We start from the raw sequence: 8,454 nt of genomic DNA on the forward strand, positions 1-8,454 counted from the left end.
TCTAGGTACAGTTCAGTATCAGCAGCGTGAGCATCTCTGTCCACTCCATTTCCAGCCTTGTTTCCTGCATGGACCTTGGATGCACACTGTAGGTAGGTTTCATTGCAGGTCTCTCTTCTGCTGGATAGACCCTGGCTCTAACTTACCTTCTTACTCCATTTTGGGACTGTCACAAGTCCTGTCACCATCCCTAGCCCAGCCCTGTTTGGGTGCTGTAGGGCTGCACCCTGGTGGTGATGGCCTTGCTTATCCTCCCTTCATCAGAGGAGCTGATTTGCTGTTACTGGGTAATGTCCTTTTTCCTCCCGGTGTGTGCCAGGTGCTGGTCATACTTGAATTTCATGTTTGCTTCCTTTCCTCTGTTTTTCTTTCTGCCAGAGAATCAAATAACACTTCTGATACTTTCTGTCAGAGATTCCCTCAAATACCTCTTCTGGGATGTGTATTGTTGTTGTCTGCCACTGGAAAGAGACACTTTCTAATGGTGGCTACTCCCTCATTTTTGTGACTCTAAGTGGCATATCAGAGTTAACACTGAGATGCTGTCAATCTCTGTAAGTAGGAAGCCCAAGCCTTCAGAGAATACATTATTCTGTAATCTTGCATTGTACTGCTGCCAGTAGGGCAGTCCTTCCCTAGCTAGCTCCAGCAAGGTATAAGGGCAAAGAGACGACTTGCAATGCCTTCCCTACCTTTATTTATAAGCTATAGCTCTGGAGTTCGCCCTTGCATTTTCTAAGAAAAAAAAAAAAAACAACAACTTTGCACATCAGGGACTTCTGGCTCTTAAAAAAAATAATCCTACTTTGTATTCCTATTTTACTGCTATTATCTAGGGAAAGACACGTTTTTCTCTCACAAAACACATTCCTAAACATTTTTTTCCAAAAAATCATTTGCATGATGAGTCTGCAAGGTCCATGTGTCCCTTTTCTTAACTGCACATATAAACCATACACTTCTGTTTCACCAGTCAGCCACAAAGCCACCTATTCTTGTTGACAGGGATGATTTAAGCCTTTAAGGAATCAAGTTCTCTTTCTCGTGCTGCCCTCAAAAACCACCAGTCTCATTGCTCTCAGTGTTTTTCTTCATGGGAAATGACAGAAGAAAATTCTAATGAGAAAAGTGGAGAACTGAAGGTTTGGACATCTGTCAGCTTTTCATTTTACTCTTTTCTAAGACAAGAAAAAGAAGTAATTGTAGAAGACACTGAAGAATTATCAAGAGAATCTTTTTATCAGGTGCTGTGAAACTATGGAAGAAAAAAATCATGTATATGGTATGAACAGAACCAGGTTAATTATCTAAGCAAGTAATATTTTTAGTAGAGTTTAGTGCAGAGGAGAGAATTAAAAGTCTTTATTTGAGATTACCAAAGGTAAAATATTTACAGAGGAATATTTTAGCTTTATAGCTATATGGAGTAATTAACAGTGATGTACTCAATTTGCTATCCAGTTTTTGGTGGAGAAGAGTTTGCATGTTTACATGTATGTGCATGTGTCTGTATAGGAGGAAAGTTTTCCTTTTAATTCTGAATTATCGCTAGGAAAATTCTACTACCTGCATCTGCAGGGACAATTCTGTACTGTGCCCTGTGTGCTTATGGGGGGAAGCTTTGTGGTACCAGAGAGGGACAGTAATCTACCGCATCTAAGATATTTTTCCTTTCACTCTTAGTGCCTGAATTCTGAGACAAAAGGAAAGAAATAATTTTTTGTAACTGTACAGTAAAATCTTATGCTGAAAAACAAATTTTGTCTTTCTTAATTTGCTATGCCTAGTTGTTATAAATACCAATATTAAAAAAAAAAAAAAAGGAGGAAAGGGGCAGGTAGTTTTTGGAAAGTCCAAAGGATTTCTACTAGAACCTTTTCTGAACTTTGACGAGACTTTAAAATGTTTTTGCAACAGAATGTCAATTCAACTTTGAATTTGTAAATATATTGAATTTATACTCCTCTGTATAATATAACACCCCCCTGCTTTATTGACAATACCATGCTTCTTTCATCAGTAGACTCCATATATTAAAGGGTGGAGCGAGTTCAGTTTTATAGCCAGCTTGTTCTTATTTGCTTTTGAAGTTTCAAATTACTAATTATCAGTGCATGGTGTGCTTGCATATACAATGACTGAGACCAACTAGGACCTCCTTATCCACAGAAGAGTACCTGTATTTTATATTCCTTCTCTATTGCAACTATTTACACTTTATTTCATGTTATTGAGCATGAAAGAGGAATTCCTTTTAAAAAAAAAATTCTAAATGATACCTTCCAATCTGAGTCATTAAGGAAATCAACACCAAAAATTATTTCTACTCAAAAATGTCAGAGAGAAATTTCACAGTGAGAAAATGGTGGCTTCTTCAAAGTTAGGGAAATATTCTACCTAAGTTTGAGAAGGTAAGGCAGCTCAGGTTTAAATGAAGGATGAATAATATTAGGTGGCTCTTCACAGGTGGAAAAGTAAAATAAAGTTTAAAACAAACAGAACCGAACTTTATGGTATATTACTGTACCAGATTCTGCTGTGGAATAAGAAGGTGTAAATACAGAACAACTTCAACTATTTAAACAGATAAATTTGAGATTTACTCTGTCAATACTGTCAGCTGGATCTGACTCTGGGTTCCTTCATTATTATGTGTCCTTGGTGATGATTTTCTAAAACACTCTGATAAGAGCCTTTGGCTCAGCATGTACTGTGTATTTTTAAGGAACCTATAATTACATTTCTAAAAATGGAGTCTTTGCAATTCAATATGATGATGTTTGTTTCTTCAGTGAATTTCACCTGGCAATTTTCTGCAAAAATGAAAAATAAGAAATCACAGTTGAAGTATAACTGAAGAGAACTGAATGCTGTAGTGGATTAACATTTACAGTATATATAAATGTAAATTATTTTTAAATGGTCAACATTTTAATAACCCTTGTGCTTAAATAGTGGAATGAGCATTAACTAGTTAGAATCCTTTCCACTCATGGTTTGTGAAGATTTCCAAGTAGGATCCAGCAGAAATATCTCCTAATGTGTTCTAGAATCCCCTTAGAGAGTCATGTCTCTTGGTTGTGATCCACAACTCATCCATTATAACCTCAAAAATTTTGCTCTTTTTAAAATGTGTTTTATTATATTAACAATGCTAGCAACCTGTGTTGCAACTATAAACAACCTAGTAAAATCTGTAAAAGCTGTCTTCATTTCAACTTTAAGCCACAGGACTATATTCTTACAAAAATTCCGGCTAGAATCAGAGGCCTCAGAAAAAAGTAACCGGTAAGTAATCAGAGACACAGAATCCTTCTTACCAGGCACCTTTGTAGACCAAGGGAGAGGAGAGAGAAATCATAAACCTAAAAACAAATGAAGGTATACAGATGAGAGGAGAAGTGTAAGTTTAGTGCTGTAGTTAAAAAGGATTCTTGCTGTATTAACTATGAGAAAATGGTGTGAAAAATGGCTGGATGGAAGACCTGGAGAGCTCAGTTGTTAATATCAGGCTCTGCAACATCAGCACTTTCTTTCAAAGTAGCTCATCAAAGGCTATAGCCATTACACCAGTTTAAACCTTTGTTTGATATCCCTACACTGCACATTCTCTTGCCTTGAAAAAGACTAGCTAGTGAAAAGTGTGTCGCTGGCCACAGTTGGATTGAAAGACACCCCTTTAATAGTAAATTACTGAAAAATTTCCTTCCATCGTTTCCTCCTTCTGTGCCTTACAAAGAATGGGTAAGTAAGTGTGTAATGGCTTTTCTTGATACTGGAAGTATTGCCTGTTGATCTTGTTCTGTGTTCTTCAGAAGGCAGAAGAGAATCATGAGACTTAGACTGCATGTCTTCTTCCTGCCTCTTTTCCTTTTTTCTGTCTTACTTATGGAAGGTTAGTGAAGCTGTGCAGTATTGTTTCTGTTTATTCTTTTGTTTTCAGTAAGCAAGAATTCAAATTTAAACAAAAGGAAGCACAGAGTAAATGCAAAATAATATATAACACCTTGATGAGAAAGCACTGAGTGCGTTTATACCATGCTGGAACAGTTACGTGATAGAACAGCAGCTGTAGCATTCAGAATGACTGGCTTAGACACTTGAAATTCTTACACTTTTTTAAAGATAACAATTACACAGTTGCCTATACTGCAGAATACATCTGCATCAGTCTCTTTTGATTTGATTCTTCTGTTCTTCCACAGAATCTCTAGCAATAATAAAAATGAACAATAATAAGTCAGTGTAAGCAAAATAATGTTCTGTTCAACGGAAAAAACAAAGGTTTGGAAGAGTTTAAAATACATTTTTTATAGAGAATTAGAAAAAGAGGGAATTTCCTACTCGAGGGTAACTTTTACAAGATACATGCCCTCAGGGGCAATTTCTCTTCAGGAAGTTTGTATGTGGAGAATTTCAGTGATGGATAGAGCTTATCCTAACCTACAAGAAAAACATAAAAATGGCATGAGTGCAATTAAAGCTGCAATGGTCTGTTGTCCACACCCCCATTTTCTGTGCATTTTTACAAATAACACAGTAGGAAGTACTGTAAAAACTATAAGTTTGGTTACAATTTGCTCATGGTGTGGCTAGATTCTTTCAAACTGTGGGAGAATTTTTTGCAACATATATAAAATAATGTAGTGATATTTATTGATGGTACAAGCATTGTGTTGTTGTGGATATTGACAGTGGAACAAAATTAAATAAAGATTGTTAGGTATGTTGAATCTGTTTTCTTGTTGAAATGCAGCAAGAAAACAAAATATACATAGCTGGGTATCAGAAATAGGTCAATGTGGCAAATATCACTGGATCATGTTGGCCAGAGTGGTTGTACAGTCTCCATCTGTGGAGATACTCAAAACCTGACTGGACACAGACATGGATGACCTGCTGTAGCTGACCCTTCTGCAGCAGAAGGGTTTGACTATATTACCTCAAGAAGTCCCTTCCACCCTAAACAGTTCTGTGATTTTGTGTAAGTACAGTATACATATATGCATTAATTAATTTTATAAATTTGTTATATAGAGTACAGCATTGATTTGTACTGTAAGAACTGCAAGCAGTCCTTTAAAAAATAAATAGAAAAAAAAAAAAATCCCTGCCAGGAATAATTGAGAGAAAAATATTAAATAATTTGACACAACTACCTGCACCAAAAGTATTCCAAAAAGATTTTTTTCCATCTCTGTCTAACAGTGTGCTATTAGATTTTTGTTATTAGAACCATAATCTTTCATTTTTGTAACCAAAATTTCATAGTCTACTTGCAGTCTGTTTTGTGGAGCAAGGCCTTTCTAACAGTTACCAAGCAGTCTTTGGACAGAGTCACACATGATTGAGCAGACTGTGGTATTTTCCATCATCAGTTCTGCTTATATATTTTTCCTGCAGAGTCTTATGCTTTGGTATTACTCAGTTTTGATAACACTGACCTTTTTTTCTCCTGATCGTTGCATACTTGGATGCTTATTGTAGAGTTGGGCATTTACTACTGTCTAGAAAAATGAACTCATTTCACTACAAAAAAAAAAAATATCTTTTCCTCCTGAAGTCTTGCTTTCTGCGGCATGCTTGAACACAATATCCATATTATTTCGTAAGAAACTATCTTGACAACTCTACCCTTGGAATGGCACACACTTATTTTTTTCTTCTTCTTTTGCAGTACTGATTTTCCTGCTAGGAAAAATAAACGGAAATGGATACTGGTAAAGATTAAGCTGTAGATATTGTTCAGTGTCTTCTGACTCCACTACCACAGAAAATAAGCTGAATCACAGAAATAAGCTGTAGTGTACACTGCAGAACAAGAACATACATGTTTTATACTTTTGTTTTATTGTATTATACTTTGGAAATGTTAAGATTTTTTTCATATTACAAATGCATTTTTATTAAGATAGTTTCTAGTTGCATGACCAGAACACTGCTAAGAGCACTTCCTTTGTATAGTTTGTATTTACTTCTGAGCAAATACAGACAATGCATTTCTGGCTAAGAGTAAATTCCAGGTGCAGTTTTCTAAAGTTAATTTAAGGAAACAACATTCTAGAACAACAAATTTTGGATGCCTGGTTTCTGGCAGGATTATGTTTATGTGATGACTGACAAGAGAAAGATGGGAATTGAATTCCTGGCAAGAAACGTATGCAGGTTGCAAACATTTAATAGGGCCTTTCTAATGATCAGAGGGAGGAGGATGACTAGAAGTGAATTCCTGCCTACACAAATCCTGCATGGTGCCAGGCAAAACAATTGTCCTTTTGGCAGGCTAAACTAGAGCATTTATTTTGTGTTATAATATGATAAAAAATTGCATTTTGTATGAGAAAGCAAAGGTAAAGATTGATAACTCTCATTTGTAAATACAAGAGGGTTTGTTTTTTTAATGTAAGTTAACATAACATGAAAAAAGAAGGGAGAAACTGCGTGGTCTTAATTATGATGTTAAACTAGTCTACAGGTGTAATGTAATTTTGAAGTTGCATGTTTATTGTAAATAGCACCATATTTTTATTGTGATAGGATAATTTGGCTTTACATAGCTAAGAGGAAAAGGATTTGAGTGTTTTTCACACGATTAGTAGTCCCCATTCCTTTTATTTTTATTTCTGTTGTTGAAAGCTGTTTCATGTGGAGTGAAACTACTGTTGTCATGAAACAACATTGTACTTTTAATAACAGTCATTTAGACAGATTCATACTTCTTGCTGTGCACAAATGGCTCAGCAGTGTCACTTCAGGACAGTATATACTAAGGGCTGTGTGCAATCACATCATCCCTTATGGAGCAGAAAAGACTTTATGGCTGCAAGCTCCTACTACTCTGTAGGGATTAGTTTAGTGTCTCACCAGTGTCATTAGTCAATTCACAAAGAGGAGGTAGAGTCCAGGCCCAGTATCCTGCAGGCACATAATTTTGGAATTACTGAGCAACCTGAGAAAAGATTATTTGTGCAACACTGTCATTTATTGAAAATAAGGCTGGGAGAGATTTGTTTCACGGCAATTTGGGGGATAAGCACAGTTTAGTCTAAAGAAGGGGGTTTTGATGACCTGAAGAAAGAAACAATGAATCTTAGCAGAGAATTTGGCTGTGATCAGGTGATCGGGTCAGTATTAAAGTATTCTCTATGATCCTAGCTAGCCATGTATTTCACCCACATCATGTGTGAAGGGCTAAACTGCGGATGATGCCTATCCATTTAAATCAGAGGTTCAAATCCTGACACGACAGGAGAGGCTGAAACTAGATTTCTCAACTATCAGCATAGAAGTGAAAGCTAAAGCAAAGATCAGCAATCGAATGTCTTTGAAACACTTGCATGGGGACTGAGTATATCCTTAGGTTAAAGGGAGAGCTGTGGTTTTTTGGTGTCCCCCTGTGGCTTGATTGTTTTTCAAAGATGCATTGAATTAATAACAAAAGTATTCAACTAAGATTCCATATGAAACTCATTGCAGCCATTCTCAAGAGCAGAGTGTATCATTGTTTTTCAAAACAGCATGTCTAGAAATGCATGGAAATTAATGTTTTGGATCTTGGGGCCTATTTGGATTAATTTCATACTGTGATACGGAGAAAAATGTAAATGTGCAAATCCTCTAGATCTTCTGAAAAAATACTGCCTGCAGTTTTCACCAGATGTATCAAATCAAGCACTGTGCTATAGGACAATGCTAAAACATCTTTACTCAGAGATATAGGATGGAAAACATAAATAACATGAGATGATAGTATGCAGTGTTGAATAACTTGGTGACTGTTTTAAACATAGAGGAAATGTTAAAGTATATTAAACAAAGTTCACCCAGATAGACTTTCCACTTTTACCACTCACATTACTCCTTCACTTCTCTCTGGGTGAGGTTCTAGTGTTTTAATAAGTAGGTTTATTTTAGTGTTTATCATTCTGAAGTAGTTTGATCCTTATTAGGTGCACTTTGTGAAAAGCCAATGGAATTTGAAAAGTTCATAGCAGAGCAAAACAAATTCTTTTGTGTGTGCTCAAAATTTAGAAATGAAATTTGCAAGGAACTTTTAAGTGTCATGACAAGAAATTCTCTTTTCAGTGATTTATGGGAAAGATTCACAAGGCAATAAGCTCTCATTACAATGTGCAGTAATGAGGACAAAGAAAGATAACTAAAGACGTATTTGGTTAACCTAAATAGAGAAAACAAGTATGTTGAATGCCCAGAAGGCTTGAGACAGAGAACACTTACAGGAAATTAAAAATAACCCCACAACATTTAATGATTCAAAGCAGCAGTGGCTTTAATGTCACAGCTGTAAAACAATAGGGTAAAACCAAATGGGCATGTTGGGGAAAAAAAAAACCTCTTTTGCTTTGTCCTCTGATTGTTTGACCTGACTTAGAGCTGTGGGTTAATTTCTGCCTTGCCTCTTGTGCAGACAGAGGTATGAACTTTCCCCCACGC

Source organism: Numenius arquata, chromosome 4 (assembly GCF_964106895.1).
Source record: "Numenius arquata chromosome 4, bNumArq3.hap1.1, whole genome shotgun sequence".
NCBI classification, from domain to species: Eukaryota; Metazoa; Chordata; class Aves; order Charadriiformes; family Scolopacidae; genus Numenius; species Numenius arquata.